General features: G+C 37.2%; 1 long non-coding RNA gene across 1 annotated transcript; it reads right to left on the bottom strand.

Moving 5' to 3' along the window:
- Window positions 1-481: 481 nt before the first annotated feature.
- Window positions 482-3,508, bottom strand: LOC141007190 (uncharacterized). The gene is made up of 3 exons (XR_012180001.1): window positions 3,134-3,508; window positions 2,612-2,637; window positions 482-1,570 (listed from the first exon to the last, which is right to left on the bottom strand). It is a non-coding gene; the product is annotated as an uncharacterized lncRNA (long non-coding RNA).
- Between the last annotated feature and the right edge of the window lie 15,944 nt (window positions 3,509-19,452).

Below are 19,452 nucleotides of genomic sequence, written 5' to 3'. Positions count from 1 at the left end.
GACACTTGGAACATGAGATGCTGCAGACGTCATGACCTCTCCACTGCTCTGGGGACCAACACCTGCTTCCTGTTCAGCTGTTGTAGCACAGTGCATCTCACCTGATCTCTGCCAGCGCAGGCGTGCAGCTTGGGACTTCTTACTTTTCCTAGGCATTGTTGTAGATTCAAACCAATTTTTATTTTCAGAAAACCTTTTTTTAGCTTGCAGAAATGGGCTAAACGTATGCTCAGGTAAAACTGAAGTCTATTGTTTGTTTTACTGTTTATTCAATGCTTTTAAGCACTATCAAGAGATATGTACTAATGCTCAAATGTGGTATTTAACTGAGAATAGCTGTAGGCTAGTACTATACTTTTCAGTGACAGCAATCCAAATCTTATTCCTTAACAAACTTAATGTATAAGACCAAAGAAATGTATTCAGGTTTATATTTAAATATCAGAATCAAATACAGCTTCTTCAAACAACAGCAAGAAAACAACAGCAATAAAGTTTTTTATTACAACAGGTTTAAACAACAATAAAACACTTATTGATTCAAATGATGTGAGCAGGGCTAAAGATGAAGTAGAATTAGATGTAAGTCAGGGACAACTAATGCACTGTATAATATGGTTTTACCTTTACACTTATTCCTACTAGTTGAGTAAACTCAAACTTTTGAAAAATGAAAAAACAGTGTTTGTTTTTAACAACCTGTTTGTTTTCAATTTTCTAGTACAAATATGGATTTTCACTCCAAATATTTCTTGTGTATATTGTTTTCCAAAATGTCAGTGCAATATTAAATTATCCAATATCTTCTGACAATTTATCAATGTTCAAATCAATTATTTCAAAGCTTTACTTAACTATCAAATTAATTAGAATTAATGTGTCAGCAGTTAAAATGCTGGTAAATGCTTGTCAAAAGCTGATCAAGGTTGTAATGAGTTCAAATCAAACTTGTGAAATGTGAGGCCACTAAAAGCCAAGATGTGATGTCACCAAAAACAGAGATGTGAAGCCAAAAAATGATGTCACCAAAAACCAAAATGTGAAGCCAACATGTGAGGTGAAGCCAACATCTGAGGTGAAACCAAAAAAGCCAACAAGTGAGGTGAAGCCAACATCTGAGGTGAAACCAAAAAAGCCAACAAGTGAGGTGAAGCCAACAAGTGAGGTGAAACCAATAAGCCAACACGTCCAATATGACAGAAAGGGAGAGAGAGCGTGAGAGTGTGAGTACACTCTCAGGGTTCCAGTCAAAGATAGAGATCCAACAACAATCAGGAACTGAACCCTGATTGGACAGAGAGAGAGAGAGAGAGCGTGAGAGTGTGAGAACACTCTCAGGGTTCCAGTCAAAGATAGAGATCCAACAACAATCAGGAACTGAACCCTGATTGGACAGAGAGAGAGAGAGAGCGCGTGAGAGTGTGAGAACACTCTCAGGGTTCCAGTCAAAGATAGAGGCTTGATAACAACAATCAGGAACTGAACCCTGATTGGACAGAAAGGGAGAGAGAGCGTGAGAGTGTAGGTACTCTCAGAGTTCCAGGCAACAGATAGAAAATCAGCAAGGCACCTGTAAGACAAAATGGGAAAGATCAATTAGACTGCTGTTGGAATATAAGAAAAAAAAAACTCAAGTAGCTTCTACCCTGAGCTAAACATGAACATGATGTAAAAACATTGGGGATGCACATAATAAATCATGCTGATAAATTATCGGCCAGCAGGGATTCCCATACATTCATTTGAAATGTGAAAACCAGTAGTCATGAAATGCATCAGTTCATTAGGGCTTGTCTTGAGGTCTCATTTATTTCACTACAATTTCACAAGAGTGTGTTGAAGCAGCTGCTGTAGCCAATAGGTTTAGAAAGTGTGTGCTTATGGTCAAGTCACTACAGAGTGCCAACCCTGATATAGTGTATGTTTGCCCATGCAAGGCCAAAATCTGTGCCATGAATGACATTACCGCAGTAGCAGCCCACCCATACAGTGCTGAGCTGTGTGTGCATGAGAGAGACACACAACTGTTTGTCTGAGTCAGGTGAGTGTCTGTGTGCTTGTTTGTGAGTGAGTGTGACAGAGAAACAGTGCCTGGATGCAAGCTACAAATGTGTTTATAAAAATACAGTGCAAAGAAGATACAAGCATTTCATAAAAACGCTGATCGTCTCTCTCTCTCTTTCTATCCATGCTATGTCCATGAATAATAATTTATAACTAAATACATTTAAAAGAACGTTTGCATTTTTCTGTACTATTTTTTTCTTTTCAAGATTACATAACAAACTCCCTGAACACAGAATGTTATGGATCAAACTATAATGGACTTACTTCATACAATTACACAATTATTAAGCTATGGTTTTGTGTCTTGTGCTGCAAAACTCTAATCAGATTACTGATTGTTTACTTTCTTCTCAGAAAATCAGGGGGTCACATCTCAAATGTATCTGGATCAAATTGTTTTTCAGAGTGTTTAATTTATTATTGATTATATAAAGTGTGTACGTGATTCCCATCGACAAAGTTTATTTGAATGGGAACTCATCCTAAATTGTAAAACCATGAAATATCAGTTTAAAACAATCATAATGTCTCTGTGTGCTCTTACGCTTCGGAGTTTGCAGGAGTCACAGGCTGGCAGGAATCCAATGAAGTTCAGTCGAGTGAGGGAGAGAGAAATTGAGATTTTCAATTCACTAAAGAAAACCAACCTCACAACTCATTTCAATTAAGGGCATTAATACTGCTCCATCTCAGCTCTCTGTACAGTGAGCTGTGTACAATGTATACAATGTATGTTGCCTGTGCTTCACCAAAATCAGTCTGTGCCATGAATGACATTACCACAAAATCAGCCCTTCGATACAGTGCTGAGCTGTGTGTGTATGTGAGTAACTAATTATTCTTATATGCAGCAATTGCTAAAGTAATTCAATTACTTTTGAGAGAAGCAACTGTAACTATTAATTTAAAGTAACTTGCCCAATTTCTTTATTTTGAGACATAAATTATAACAATACAGAAATCACAAAATATATAAATCATGTGTGAATCCAAACAAGATTAAACAGTTTGAGATACTAAACTGTTACTGTCAATTTAAGTAGGCTGTTGCAGCTTCCATACTTACCAGGCAAAAACGCAGGCGTCGGTCAATGTCCTCTATATCTATGAGAGGAAACATATATTAGTTCAACTACAAATCACGACTAAATACTTCTCCATCTCAGCTCTGTGTATACTTGAATTTATCATTTTGTTGGTATTAAGGTCACGCTGCTTCTCCGTTCTGTTTGTTTGGTTTGGAGTTACACACACACACGCGCACGCACACACACACACACACACAATTTTGTGGCAAAACTGGATGTGCTTGGTGTCATATTAAATCATATGATCTATCATGTTTATTGCAACTTGGGCAGGACATCGAGCAAGAGATTTTCAGTTAACTTCAGAAAACCAGTGTCACAGTATGGAGCTAAATCGGGGTCAAATGTTTTGTACTTGAAAAAGTTAAATTTGAAACGGAAATTTCAAGTTTTGATCTTGGATTTTGAAAAATACATCAACGTGTTCAAAATCAAAATAAAAATGTACAAAAGGTTTTTTCAGGTTAAAAATAATTATGATCAACTCTGGTAATTCTGTTGAATAAATCATTTATTTTCATTTTTCACTTTCATATGTTTTGATATTTGGGATCCTATTTCTTTCAGCTGCATGTTTTATCTTTTCAGATTCAGATCTTAGTTTTTTTACAGTTTCAAATCTTTTTTTCAGTTTCAGATCTTTGTTTTTCAGTTTCAGATCTTTTTTTTCGGTTTCAGGCTTTTGACCCTGATCTAGCGTGGGGGGCGTGGCATCAACTGAGAGGGGTGTGGAATCATGACAGACAGCTTAACCAAAAGGCTACAGACCTTCCCCTATCATGTTGCCTTCAGGGAACGTAGGATCTAAAACGATTCGGCTACGCCACATGATTGGCAGTGAAAAAACTGCTGTCAGTGACAAACTTCCATTTGCACACCATGCACGAATATCCTGCACGGCTAAAACTGTTTTAGTTTCCAAGGCTGTTTAGATGTGAGACGTGGAAGCTGTTTTAGACAGTACTGAGGACCAACTGTAGTACAGGAGCGACAAAATCACGCCAGATTGTGCACAGACACCCACACTTTAAGTACTGAAATGTCCGATTTCCACGTAGCACTGTGAATGCCTCGCAGTGTCCGCTGGCAATGGCGTCCGGTTCTGCTGGCTCACCTGCTGGACCCAGCACACAGGTGAGAAAAGTAAGGTTGGGAAATCATGATAAATATCAAAATGAGAGGTCGTTTTGTAACAACATACAATTTTTCTGACATCTTTTAAGTGGTGAATTGTCAAAGCTAGAGGTTAAGCATAGGGCTAACGTTAGCATCGAGTAGCTGCTAACGCAGTAGTAGGTAGTAACGTTAGCCTATGTACTGCGTGAAAAACACAGATAATGCTGTTAATTTGAATAAAGGTAGTGCTGTTTTGTGGTTGCAGGAATGCATGGGGTGCTGAAAAAACCACAAAACGACCTCTCATTTTGATATTTATCACGATTTCCCAACCTTACTTTTCTCACCTGTGTGCTGGGTCCAGTGCTACGTGGAAATCGGACATTTCAGTACTTAAAGTGTGGGTGTCTGTGCACAATCTGGCGTGATTTTGTCGCTCCTGTACTACAGTTGGTCCTCAGTACTGTCTAAAACAGCTTCCATGTCTCACATCTAAACAGCCTTGGAAATTAAGACAGTTTTAGCTGTGCAGGATATTTGTGCATGGTGTGCAAATGGAAGTTTGTCACTGACAGCAGTTTTTTCACTGCCAATCATGTGGCGTAGCCGAATCGTTTTAGATCCTACGTTCCCTGAAGGCAACATGATAGGGGAAGGTCTGTAGCCTTTTGGTTAAGCTGTCTGTCATGATGCCACACCCCTCTCAGTTGATGCCACGCCCCCCACGCTAGATCAGGGTCAAAAGTCTGAAACTGAAATAGAAAGATCTGAAACTGAAATAAAACTAAGATCTGAATCTGAAAAGAATAAACATGCAACTGAAAGAAATAGGATCCCAAATATCAAAACATATGAAAGTGAAAAATGAAAATAAATGATTTATTCAAAAGAATTACCAGAGTTGATCATAATTATTTTTAACCTGAAAAAGTTTTGTACATTTTTTTTTTATTTTGAATACGTTGATGTATTTTTCAAAATTCAAGATCAAAACTTAAAATTTCAGTTTCAAATTTAACTTTTTCAAGTACAAAACATTTGACCACGATTTAGCTCCATATCACAGCTCATTCAAATAGATAAGAGATTCATTGATGTGACACAGTAGCCTTCAGTGCTGATAGGCCATTACTCATGTAACCAATCAGTAGTTTCTGCAGAGAGGCAGCTACATATCATAGTATGGTACAATAGTAGTAACAGTAATACTGTAATACAGTATATTAACAGTAATACTGTAATACAGTATATTATTATCCTACTTTTTTGTCACTCAAATTAAGGTTGCTTGCGACAAAAAGCTGTAGCCTTTGGTTTATAACTTGCACAACCGACAACAAATTAGCCAGCCACATAGAAACAGATTTAAAACTAAATGAAAAGTTATCTGTAAACTGAAAAAAAAAAAAGATTAAAATAAATGGGACAATGCTCTGAACTGAAAATTGCTGTTAGTTCGTTGGTTGTCTTAGCCAGATACACTGGGCCTCTGCTTTTAACTGCAGCTAACTGACGTCGGCTCTCCTTTCATAACTCCTTCACGTGCTCGTCAGTTAACTTGGTTAGCAATAGCGGTTATGCTAGCAATGTTCTCACAGCTCATTTGAATTAATAAGGGATTAATTGATCTGACACAGCAGCCTTCAGTGTTGATAGGACATTACTCATATAACCAATCAGATAATAGTTGTGGGTCAGACAGTGAGCTAGGCTTCAGAGTAGTGTCTACAACGAGACAGCTACATATAGTAGTAAAAGTAAAATTGTAATACAGTATATTTTTATATTATATCAGTTTAGAGACAGTCATAACAAACAAAATGAGTGTGTGTTTGTACTCACACTGTAGAGTCAGCACAGGACGTCAGCAGGAACACAAGGAGGGTCAGCGATTTGGGGGTGGGGGGAGAGAGAAGTTGAGAGTTCAGTGTCACAGCTCATTTGAATTTATTGGTTTCAGAGTAGTGTCTGCAGGGAGGCAGCTACATATCATAGTATGGTACAATAATAGCAATATTAATACTGTAATACAGCATATTATTATCCTACTTTTTTGTCATTCAAATTAAGGTTGCTTGTGACAAAAAGCTGTAGCCTTTGGTTTATACCGACCAAATGTATTTTATTTATTTTTTATTTATACCTTTGGCACAAACGACAACAAATTAGCCAGCCACATAGAAACAGATTTAAAACTAAATGGAAAGTTATCTGTAAACTGAAAAAAATATATGATTAAAATAAATGGGACAATGCTCTGAACTGAAAATTGCTGTTAGTTCGTTGGTTGTCTTAGCCAGATACACTGGGCCTCTGCTTTTAACTGCAGCTAACTGACGTCGGCTCTCCTTTCATAACTCCTTCACGCACTAGTCAGTTAACTTGGTTAGCGATAGCGGTTATGCTAGCAATGTTCTCACAGCTCATTTGAATTAATAAGGGATTAATTGATCTGACACAGCAGCCTTCAGTGTTGATAAGACATTACTCCTGTCACCAATGGTTGTGTGTCAGACAGTGAGCAAGGCTTCAGAGTAGTGTCTGCAGGGAGGCAGCTACATATCATAGTAGTAAAAGTAAAATTGTAATACAGTATATTTTTATATTATATCAGTTTAGTGACAGTCATTACAAACAAAATGAGTGTGTGTTTGTACTCACACTGTAGAGTCAGCACAGGACGTCAGCAGGAACACAAGGAGGGTCAGCGATTTGGGGGTGGGGGGAGAGAGAAGTTGAGAGTTCAGTGTCACAGCTCATTTGAATTTATTGGCTTCAGAGTAGTGTCTGCAGAGAGGCAGCTACATATCATAGTATGGTACAATAATAGTAATATTAATACTGTAATACAGTATATTATTATCCTACTTTTTTGTCATTCAAATTAAGGTTGCTTGTGACAAAAAGCTGTAGCCTTTGGTTTATACCGACCAAATGTATTTTATTTTTTTTATTTATACCTTTGGCACAAGCGACAACAAATGAGCCAGCCACATAGAAACAGATTTAAAACTAAATGGAAAGTTATCTGTAAACTGAAAAAAATATATGATTAAAATAAATAGGACAATGAACTCTGAACTGAAAACTGATGTTAGTACGTTGGCTGTTGGTTGTCTTAGCCAGATACACTGGGCCTCTGCTTTTAACTGCAGCTAACTGACGTCGGCTCTCCTTTCATAACTCCTTCACGCGCTCGTCAGTTAACTTGGTTAGCGTTAGCGGTTATGCTAGCAACGTTACCATCGGGTAGCCAACAATAAAGGCTTTGCCGAACAAGAAAAACTCTGCGCCCATAAATTCATGTTTACTCCCGTACGCATTAAACACCACTTTTTATGTACTTCTGAAACTATAAACCTGTATTTGGACCGTTCATAACTGCTGGCCGTGAGGGCCGGACTTACCTGTCAAACAGCATACAGCGACTGACGGAAGATCCGGCTGCTGCGTCAACGTTTGATTGAGGCGTTCAGGATACACTCGGAAATTCTGGCGTTGAACACAAAATCCTCTGAAAGCATCCCCAAATCCTGCAATATCTCATAGAGCCCGTGGTAAAAGAAGTCAGGACTCGTGTTACATTATGAGCTTTGTGGGGATCTCTAATATAAGTAACCCTAACCAACGTTAGGACGGAAATAGATAAAGCAGGTAACAGCGCATACAATGTCGACATTAAACGCGTCGCGCTGACACTGATACTTTTCACAATAAAAGACAAATCGTAATGTATTGTACTTAATGCCGAATTTGAAAGAAGGCACCAATGAGTTAAAATGTGTCATAGTTGTTCCAAAAAGTTGATTAAGCTTCTCCTCATGATGCAACAACTCTTAAAATCACTCGATTTGTAACGGAGTCTGGGATATTGCCTTTACTAGTGACATTCATCACTTCATTATGTGGTCCATGTCCATGTCCATGCCACACACACACACACACACACACACACACACACACACACACACTTCTAGTAGTGGTGGTAGTAGAAGTAGTAGTAGTAATAGTCGAAGTAGTTGTAAGACAAGTAGTAGTAGTAGTACAAGTAGGAGTATTAGTTGTGGTGGTAGTAGTACAAGTAGTAGTTGAAGTAGTAATAGTAGAAGAACTACTAGCTGAACGTATGCTGAAGAAGTAGCAGAACAAAAGTTGAAAATGTTCCCATGAGAATGAATTTAGCAGAAAAAGCTGACTATTTCAAAAGCTTAAAAAGCTAAAAAGTACAAGGTTGAATGGTCTTGAAAAGCTGAAGATTTGGAAAGCTGAACGCTTTCTCCAGCTGAATATATGCAGGAGCAGATTTTGCAGGAAAAGCTGAATTTTTCAAAAGCTGAAAAGGCAGAAAAGCTGAAAAGTAATAGACTGAATGGGATAAAAAAAAAGCTGAATATTTTGATAGCTGAACAGTTTCTCTAGCTGAACATGAAGCTGAATATTTTGATTGTTGAACAGTTTCTCTAGCTGAACATAAAGCTGAATATTTGAAAAAGTTGAAAAGGCAGAAAACTGGATATTTGAAAAGGTTGAAAAGCTGAAAAGGCTGAAAAGCTGAAAAGTAATAGGCTGAAAGAGCTTAAAAAGCTAAAAAGTTTGATAGTTGAATGGTTTCTGTAGCTGCACATGCTGAAGTAGTAGCAGAATGAAATTAGAAAATTTTCCCCATAAGGATGAATGGGAAAACACCTACCAAACACCTGCAGGTCTAGAAAAAAGTGTAATGGTTATGGCCAAAATATGTATACAGTGAGTAACAGGACACATTGCTGAAGCCTGTGATGTGTTTTTTATTTCTGTAGAGTGAAAAATGAGGGCACGAGAGCGAGAGACAAAACCGGCACCGTCTGCTCCACTCCAGAAATTTAGGCTCAAAGTTAACACTGCGGCTTATGGGGGAGTTGCTGGAGTGCTTGTCGCTCGAGGGCCTCTACAGCCAAAAGTTTAGGTCCTACATCTGAAATAAGACCATCATCTGAAAGCCAACAAGATTTCCTACATTTCTATGTATATATTGTCTATGTGAAGTAAAAGATGTGGGACCCAAATCAAGCTGAAGACAGTTTTTTCTAAAGTTTTTGCAGCTGCTCTCCACTCTAGCGATGATGTCACGCACTCTAGCTCACGCAATACACACCCATTATAAAACCAGAAGACCAGTTAAAAATCCTTAAAACTAAAACTGTGATTATTTCAAAACCGTAAAAGATTTTCAAAAACTGAAATACATGACCAATAGTTCAAGGTCTTGTGAATATTTTAAAGTTGGAATGGTGTCTCTAGCTCAAAGTATGAGGGAGCAGAAGAGGTTGAAAGTGGATGAGTTTTGAAGAGGATTTGAAGATTTTCCCATTTGCTTCCATATTAAATTTTTTTTTGAAAAAGCTGAATATTTGAAAAAGTTGAAAAGCTAAAAAGCTGAAAAGTACAAGGCTGAAAGAGCTTAAAAAGCTGAACATTTTGATAGTTGAACGGTTTCTATAGCTGAACGTATGCTGAAGTAGTAGCAGAATGAAATTTGAAAAAATCCCCATAAGGATGAATGGGAAAATTTTTGCAGAAAAAGCTGAATATTTTCAAAAGTATAAAAGATAGAAAAAACAAAATTACATGCCATCATGTCCTTAACGAGCTGAACATTTTGATAGTTGAATGGTTTCTGTAGCTCAAAATTTGTAGGAGTAGAAGAGAGCTGAAAAACGTACGGAAGAAGAATAATAACTAGAAAAATTGCATTTCCTGCGAAAATACAGTGTGAATGCTGACGGCTGAAGTGATTTCGGAAATCTGCTGAACGTACTGCCGGAAATGCATAAAACTATAAGAATGAATGGTCAAGATTTTGCAGAAAAAGCTGAAAAGCACAAGGCTTAATGGACTGAAAAAGCTGAATATTGTGATAGTTGAACAGTTTCTCTAGCTGAACATGAAGCTGAATATTTGAAAAAGTTGAAAAGGCAGAAAGATGAATATTTGAAAAGGTTGAAAAGCTGAAAAGGTTGAAAAGCTAAACAGTTTGATAGTTGAATGGTTTCTGTAGCTGCACATAAGCTGGAGCAGTAGCAGAACGAAATTTGAAAATGTCCCCATAAGAATGAATGGGAAAACACCTCCCAAACACCTGCAGGTCTAGAAAAAAGTGTAATGATTATGGCCAAAATATGTATACAGTGAGTAACAGGAGACATTGCTGAACCCAGTCATGTCTTTTTTATTTCTGTAGAGTGAAAAATGAGGGCATGAGAGCGAGAGACAAAACTGGTACCGTCTGCTCCACTCCAGAAATTTAGGCTCAAAGTTAACACTGCGGCTTATGGGGGAGTTGCTGGAGTGCTTGTTGCTCGAGGGCCTCTACAGCCAAAAGTTTAAGTCCTACATCTGAAATAAGACCATCATCTGAAAGCCAACAAGATTTCCTACATTTCTATGTATATATTGTCTATGTGAAGTAAAAGATGTGGGACCCAAATCAAGCTGAAGACAGTTTTTTCTAAAGTTTTTGCAGCTGCTCTCCACTCTAGCGATGATGTCACACACTCTAGCTCACGCAATACACACCCATTATAAAACCAGAAGACCAGTTAAAAATCCTTAAAACTAAAACTGTGATTATTTCAAAACCGTAAAAGATTTTCAAAAACTGAAATACATGACCAATAGTTCAAGGTCTTGTGACTCTTTTAAAGTTGGAATGGTGTCTCTAGCTCAAAGTATGAGGGACCAGAAGAGGTTGAAAGTGGATGAGTTTTGAAGAGGATTTGAAGATTTTCCCATTTGCTTCCATATTAAATTTTTTTTTGAAAAAGCTGAATATTTGAAAAAGTTGAAAAGCTAAAAAGCTGAAAAGTACAAGGTTGAAAGAGCTTAAAAAGCTGAACATTTTGATAGTTGAACGGTTTCTATAGCTGAACGTATGCTGAAGTAGTAGCAGAATGAAATTTGAAAAAATCCCCATAAGGATGAATGGGAAAATTTTTGCAGAAAAAGCTGAATATTTCCAAAAGTATAAAAGATAGAAAAAAGAAAAATACACGCCATCATGTCCTTAACGAGCTGAACATTTTGATAGTTTAATGGTTTCTGTAGCTCAAAATTTGTAGGATTAGAAGAGAGCCAAAAAACGTACGGAAGCAGGAATAATAATAACTTTAATAAATTCCAGAAGAACAATAGTGTGAATGCTTTGAAGCATTCACACTAATAACTAGAAAAATTGCATTTCCTGCGAAAATACAGTGTGAATGCTGACAGCTGAAGTGATTTCGGAAATCTGCTGAACGTGCTGCCGGAAATGCATAAAACTATAAGAATGAATGGTCAAGATTTTGCAGAAAAAGCTGAAAAGCACAAGGCTTAATGGGCTGAAAAAGCTGAATATTGTGATAGTTGAACAGTTTCTCTAGCTGAACATGAAGCTGAATATTTGAAAAAGTTGAAAAGGCAGAAAGCTGAATATTTGAAAAGGTTGAAAAGCTGAAAAGGTTGAAAAGCTGAACAGTTTGATAGTTGAATGGTTTCTGTAGCTGCACATAAGCTGGAGCAGTAGCAGAACAAAATTTGAAAATGTCCCCATAAGGATGAATGGGAAAACACCTCCCAAACACCTGCAGGTCTAGAAAAAAGTGTAATGATTATGGCCAAAATATGTATACAGTGAGTAACAGGAGACATTGCTGAAGCCTGTGATGTGTTTTTTATTTCTGTAGAGTGAAAAATGAGGGCACGAGAGCGAGAGACAAAACAGGTACTGTCTGCTCCACTCCAGAAATTTAGGCTCAAAATTAACACTGCGGCTTATGGGGCAGTTGCTGGAGTGCTTGTCGCTCGAGGGCCTCTACAGCCAAAAGTTTAGGTCCTACATCTGAAATAAGACCATCATCTGAAAGCCAACAAGATTTCCTACATTTCTATGTATATATTGTCTATGTGAAGTAAAAGATGTGGGACCCAAATCAAGCTGAAGACAGTTTTTTCTAAAGTTTTTGCAGCTGCTCTCCACTCTAGCGATGATGTCACGCACTCTAGCTCACGCAATACACACCCATTATAAAACCAGAAGACCAGTTAAAAATCCTTAAAACTAAAACTGTGATTATTTCAAAACCGTAAAAGATTTTCAAAAACTGAAATACATGACCAATAGTTCAAGGTCTTGTGAATATTTTAAAGTTGGAATGGTGTCTCTAGCTCAAAGTATGAGGGAGCAGAAGAGGTTGAAAGTGGATGAGTTTTGAAGAGGATTTGAAGATTTTCCCATTTGCTTCCATATTAAATTTTTTTTTGAAAAAGCTGAATATTTGAAAAAGTTGAAAAGCTAAAAAGCTGAAAAGTACAAGGCTGAAAGAGCTTAAAAAGCTGAACATTTTGATAGTTGAACGGTTTCTATAGCTGAACGTATGCTGAAGTAGTAGCAGAATGAAATTTGAAAAAATCCCCATAAGGATGAATGGGAAAATTTTTGCAGAAAAAGCTGAATATTTTCAAAAGTATAAAAGATAGAAAAACCAAAATTACATGCCATCATGTCCTTAACGAGCTGAACATTTTGATAGTTGAATGGTTTCTGTAGCTCAAAATTTGTAGGAGTAGAAGAGAGCTGAAAAACGTACGGAAGAAGAATAATAATAACTAGAAAAATTGCATTTCCTGCGAAAATACAGTGTGAATGCTGACAGCTGAAGTGATTTCGGAAATCTGCTGAACGTGCTGCTGGAAATGCATAAAACTATAAGAATGAATGGTCAAGATTTTGCAGAAAAAGCTGAAAAGCACAAGGCTTAATGGACTGAAAAAGCTGAATATTGTGATAGTTGAACAGTTTCTCTAGCTGAACATGAAGCTGAATATTTGAAAAAGTTGAAAAGGCAGAAAGATGAATATTTGAAAAGGTTGAAAAGCTGAAAAGTAATAGACTGAAAGAGCTCAAAAAGCTGAACAGTTTGATAGTTGAATGGTTTCTGTAGCTGCACATATGCTGGAGCAGTAGCAGAACAAAATTTGAAAATGTCCCCATAAGAATGAATGGGAAAACACCTCCCAAACACCTGCAAGTCTAGAAAAAAGTGTAATGATTATGGCCAAAATATGTATACAGTGAGTAACGGGAGACATTGCTGAAGCCTGTGATGTGTTTTTTATTTCTGTAGAGTGAAAAATGAGGGTACGAGAGCGAGAGACAAAACAGGTACCGTCTGCTCCACTCCAGAAATTTAGGCTCAAAGTTAACACTGCGGCTTATGGGGGAGTTGCTGGAGTGCTTGTTGCTCGAGGGCCTCTACAGCCAAAAGTTTAGATCCTACATCTGAGATAAGACCATCATCTGAAAGCCAACAAGATTTCCTACATTTCTATGTATATATTGTCTATGTGAAGTAAAAGATGTGGGACCCAAATCAAGCTGAAGACAGTTTTTTCTAAAGTTTTTGCAGCTGCTCTCCACTCTAGCGATGATGTCACGCACTCTAGCTCACGCAATACACACCCATTATAAAACCAGACGACCAGTTAAAAATCCTTAAAACTAAAACTGTGATTATTTCAAAACCGTAAAAGATTTTCAAAAACTGAAATACATGACCAATAGTTCAAGGTCTTGTGACTCTTTTAAAGTTGTAATGGTGTCTCTAGCTCAAAGTATGAGGGACCAGAAGAGGTTGAAAGTGGATGAGTTTTGAAGAGGATTTGAAGATTTTCCCATTTGCTTCCATATTAATTTTTTTTTTGAAAAAGCTGAATATTTGAAAAAGTTGAAAAGCTAAAAAGCTGAAAAGTACAAGGCTGAAAGAGCTTCAAAAGCTGAACATTTTGATAGTTGAACGGTTTCTATAGCTGAATGTATGCTGAAGTAGTAGCAGAATGAAATTTGAAAAAATCCCCATAAGGATGAATGGGAAAAATTTTGCAGAAAAAGCTGAATATTTCCAAAAGTATAAAAGATAGAAAAACCAAAATTACATGCCATCATGTCCTTAACGAGCTGAACATTTTGATAGTTGAATGGTTTCTGTAGCTCAAAATTTGTAGGAGTAGAAGAGAGCTGAAAAACGTACGGAAGAATAATAATAATAATAATAATAACTAGAAAAATTGCATTTCCTGCGAAAATACAGTGTGAATGCTGACAGCTGAAGTGATTTCGGAAATCTGCTGAACGTGCTGCTGGAAATGCATAAAACTATAAGAATGAATGGTCAAGATTTTGCAGAAAAAGCTGAAAAGCACAAGGCTTAATGGACTGAAAAAGCTGAATATTGTGATAGTTGAACAGTTTCTCTAGCTGAACATGAAGCTGAATATTTGAAAAAGTTGAAAAGGCAGAAAGATGAATATTTGAAAAGGTTGAAAAGCTGAAAAGTAATAGACTGAAAGAGCTCAAAAAGCTGAACAGTTTGATAGTTGAATGGTTTCTGTAGCTGCACATATGCTGGAGCAGTAGCAGAACAAAATTTGAAAATGTCCCCATAAGAATGAATGGGAAAACACCTCCCAAACACCTGCAAGTCTAGAAAAAAGTGTAATGATTATGGCCAAAATATGTATACAGTGAGTAACGGGAGACATTGCTGAAGCCTGTGATGTGTTTTTTATTTCTGTAGAGTGAAAAATGAGGGTACGAGAGCGAGAGACAAAACAGGTACCGTCTGCTCCACTCCAGAAATTTAGGCTCAAAGTTAACACTGCGGCTTATGGGGGAGTTGCTGGAGTGCTTGTTGCTCGAGGGCCTCTACAGCCAAAAGTTTAGATCCTACATCTGAGATAAGACCATCATCTGAAAGCCAACAAGATTTCCTACATTTCTATGTATATATTGTCTATGTGAAGTAAAAGATGTGGGACCCAAATCAAGCTGAAGACAGTTTTTTCTAAAGTTTTTGCAGCTGCTCTCCACTCTAGCGATGATGTCACGCACTCTAGCTCACGCAATACACACCCATTATAAAACCAGACGACCAGTTAAAAATCCTTAAAACTAAAACTGTGATTATTTCAAAACCGTAAAAGATTTTCAAAAACTGAAATACATGACCAATAGTTCAAGGTCTTGTGACTCTTTTAAAGTTGTAATGGTGTCTCTAGCTCAAAGTATGAGGGACCAGAAGAGGTTGAAAGTGGATGAGTTTTGAAGAGGATTTGAAGATTTTCCCATTTGCTTCCATATTAATTTTTTTTTTGAAAAAGCTGAATATTTGAAAAAGTTGAAAAGCTAAAAAGCTGAAAAGTACAAGGCTGAAAGAGCTTCAAAAGCTGAACATTTTGATAGTTGAACGGTTTCTATAGCTGAATGTATGCTGAAGTAGTAGCAGAATGAAATTTGAAAAAATCCCCATAAGGATGAATGGGAAAAATTTTGCAGAAAAAGCTGAATATTTCCAAAAGTATAAAAGATAGAAAAACCAAAATTACATGCCATCATGTCCTTAACGAGCTGAACATTTTGATAGTTGAATGGTTTCTGTAGCTCAAAATTTGTAGGAGTAGAAGAGAGCTGAAAAACGTACGGAAGAATAATAATAATAATAATAATAACTAGAAAAATTGCATTTCCTGCGAAAATACAGTGTGAATGCTGACAGCTGAAGTGATTTCGGAAATCTGCTGAACGTGCTGCTGGAAATGCATAAAACTATAAGAATGAATGGTCAAGATTTTGCAGAAAAAGCTGAAAAGCACAAGGCTTAATGGACTGAAAAAGCTGAATATTGTGATAGTTGAACAGTTTCTCTAGCTGAACATGAAGCTGAATATTTGAAAAAGTTGAAAAGGCAGAAAGATGAATATTTGAAAAGGTTGAAAAGCTGAAAAGTAATAGACTGAAAGAGCTCAAAAAGCTGAACAGTTTGATAGTTGAATGGTTTCTGTAGCTGCACATATGCTGGAGCAGTAGCAGAACAAAATTTGAAAATGTCCCCATAAGAATGAATGGGAAAACACCTCCCAAACACCTGCAAGTCTAGAAAAAAGTGTAATGATTATGGCCAAAATATGTATACAGTGAGTAACGGGAGACATTGCTGAAGCCTGTGATGTGTTTTTTATTTCTGTAGAGTGAAAAATGAGGGTACGAGAGCGAGAGACAAAACAGGTACCGTCTGCTCCACTCCAGAAATTTAGGCTCAAAGTTAACACTGCGGCTTATGGGGGAGTTGCTGGAGTGCTTGTTGCTCGAGGGCCTCTACAGCCAAAAGTTTAGATCCTACATCTGAGATAAGACCATCATCTGAAAGCCAACAAGATTTCCTACATTTCTATGTATATATTGTCTATGTGAAGTAAAAGATGTGGGACCCAAATCAAGCTGAAGACAGTTTTTTCTAAAGTTTTTGCAGCTGCTCTCCACTCTAGCGATGATGTCACGCACTCTAGCTCACGCAATACACACCCATTATAAAACCAGACGACCAGTTAAAAATCCTTAAAACTAAAACTGTGATTATTTCAAAACCGTAAAAGATTTTCAAAAACTGAAATACATGACCAATAGTTCAAGGTCTTGTGACTATTTTAAAGTTGTAATGGTGTCTCTAGCTCAAAGTATGAGGGACCAGAAGAGGTTGAAAGTGGATGAGTTTTGAAGAGGATTTGAAGATTTTCCCATTTGCTTCCATATTAATTTTTTTTTTGAAAAAGCTGAATATTTGAAAAAGTTGAAAAGCTAAAAAGCTGAAAAGTACAAGGCTGAAAGAGCTTCAAAAGCTGAACATTTTGATAGTTGAACGGTTTCTATAGCTGAATGTATGCTGAAGTAGTAGCAGAATGAAATTTGAAAAAATCCCCATAAGGATGAATGGGAAAAATTTTGCAGAAAAAGCTGAATATTTCCAAAAGTATAAAAGATAGAAAAACCAAAATTACATGCCATCATGTCCTTAACGAGCTGAACATTTTGATAGTTGAATGGTTTCTGTAGCTCAAAATTTGTAGGAGTAGAAGAGAGCTGAAAAACGTACGGAAGAAGAATAATAATAATAACTAGAAAAATTGCATTTCCTGCGAAAATACAGTGTGAATGCTGACTGCTGAAGTGATTTCGGAAATCTGCTGAATGTACTGCCGGAAATGCATAAAACTATAAGAATGAATGGTCAAGATTTTGCAGAAAAAGCTGAAAAGTACAAGGCTTAATGGCTGAAAAAGCTGAAGATTGTGATAGTTGAACAGTTTCTCTAGCTGAACATGAAGCTGAATATTTGAAAAAGTTGAAAAGGCAGAAAGATGAATATTTGAAAAGGTTGAAAAGCTGAAAAGTAACAGGCTGAAAGAGCTTAAAAAGCTGAACAGTTTGATAGTTGAATGGTTTCTGTAGCTGCACATAAGCTGGAGCAGTAGCAGAACAAAATTTGAAAATGTCCCCATAAGGATGAATGGGAAAACACCTCCCAAACACCTGCAGGTCTAGAAAAAAGTGTAATGATTATGGCCAAAATATGCATACAGTGAGTAACAGGACACATTGCTGAAGCCTGTGATGTGTTTTTTATTTCTGTAGAGTGAAAAATGAGGGCATGAGAGCGAGAGACAAAACAGGTACTGTCTGCTCCACTCCAGAAATTTAGGCTCAAAATTAACACTGCGGCTTATGGGGCAGTTGCTGGAGTGCTTGTCGCTCGAGGGCCTCTACAGCCAAAAGTTTAGGTCCTACATCTGAAATAAGACCATCATCTGAAAGCCAACAAGATTTCCTACATTTCTATGTATATATTGTCTATGTGAAGTAAAAGATGTGGGACCCAAATCAAGCTGAAGACAGTTTTTTCTAAAGTTTTTGCAGCTGCTCTCCACTCTAGCGATGATGTCACGCACTCTAGCTCACGCAATACACACCCATTATAAAACCAGAAGACCAGTTAAAAATCCTTAAAACTAAAACTGTGATTATTTCAAAACCGTAAAAGATTTTCAAAAACTGAAATACATGCCCAATAGTTCAAGGTCTTGTGAATATTTTAAAGTTGGAATGGTGTCTCTAGCTCAAAGTATGAGGGAGCAGAAAAGGTTGAAAGTGGATGAGTTTTGAAGAGGATTTGAAGATTTTCCCATTTGCTTCCATATTAATTTTTTTTTTGAAAAAGCTGAATATTTGAAAAAGTTGAAAAGCTAAAAAGCTGAAAAGTACAAGGCTGAAAGAGCTTAAAAAGCTGAACATTTTGATAGTTGAACGGTTTCTATAGCTGAACGTATGCTGAAGTAGTAGCAGAATGAAATTTGAAAAAATCCCCATAAGGATGAATGGGAAAATTTTTGCAGAAAAAGCTGAATATTTCCAAAAGTATAAAAGATAGAAAAACCAAAAATACACGCCATCATGTCCTTAACGAGCTGAACATTTTGATAGTTGAATGGTTTCTGTAGCTCAAAATTTGTAGGAGTAGAAGAAATCCAAAAAACGTACGGAAGCAGGAATAATAATAAATTCCAGAAGAACAATAGTGTGAATGCTTTGAAGCATTCACACTAATAATAATAAATTCCAGAAGAACAATAGTGTGAATGCTTTGAAGCATTCACACTAATAAATTCCAGAAGAACAATAGTGTGAATGCTTTGAAGCATTCACACTAATAAATTCCAGAAGAACAATAGTGTGAATGCTTTGAAGCATTCACACTAATAATAATAAATTCCAGAAGAACAATAGTGTGAATGCTTTGAAGCATTCACACTAATAACTTTAATAAATCCCAGAAGAACAATAGTGTGAATGCTTTGAAGCATTCACACTAATAAATTCCAGAAGAACAATAGTGTGAATGCTTTGAAGCATTCACACTAATAATAATAAATCCCAGAAGAACAATAGTGTGAATGCTTTGAAGCATTCACACTAATAAATTCCAGAAGAACAATAGTGTGAATGCTTTGAAGCATTCACACTAATAAATTCCAGAAGAACAATAGTGTGAATGCTTTGAAGCATTCACACTAACTAGACAATTCCCCGTTGGGAAATCGCGAGAGTGGGCTGTGCTGCGCTGCATGTCTGTGTGCGTGTCTGTCTCTGTGTCGCCTGCCTGTCTCTGTGTCGCCTGCCTGCCTGCCTGCCTGTCTCTGTGTCGCCTGCCTGTCTCTGTGTCGCCTGCCTGCCTGCCTGCCTGCCTGTCTCTGTGTCGCCTGCCTGCCTGTCTCTGTGTCGCCTGCCTGTCTCTGTGTCGCCTGCCTGCCTGCCTGCCTGTCTCTGTGTCGCCTG

This window comes from Pagrus major, chromosome 13, assembly GCF_040436345.1.
Source record: "Pagrus major chromosome 13, Pma_NU_1.0".
NCBI lineage: Eukaryota > Metazoa > Chordata > Actinopteri > Spariformes > Sparidae > Pagrus > Pagrus major.
This window is presented reverse-complemented; position numbering and strand designations above follow the sequence as displayed.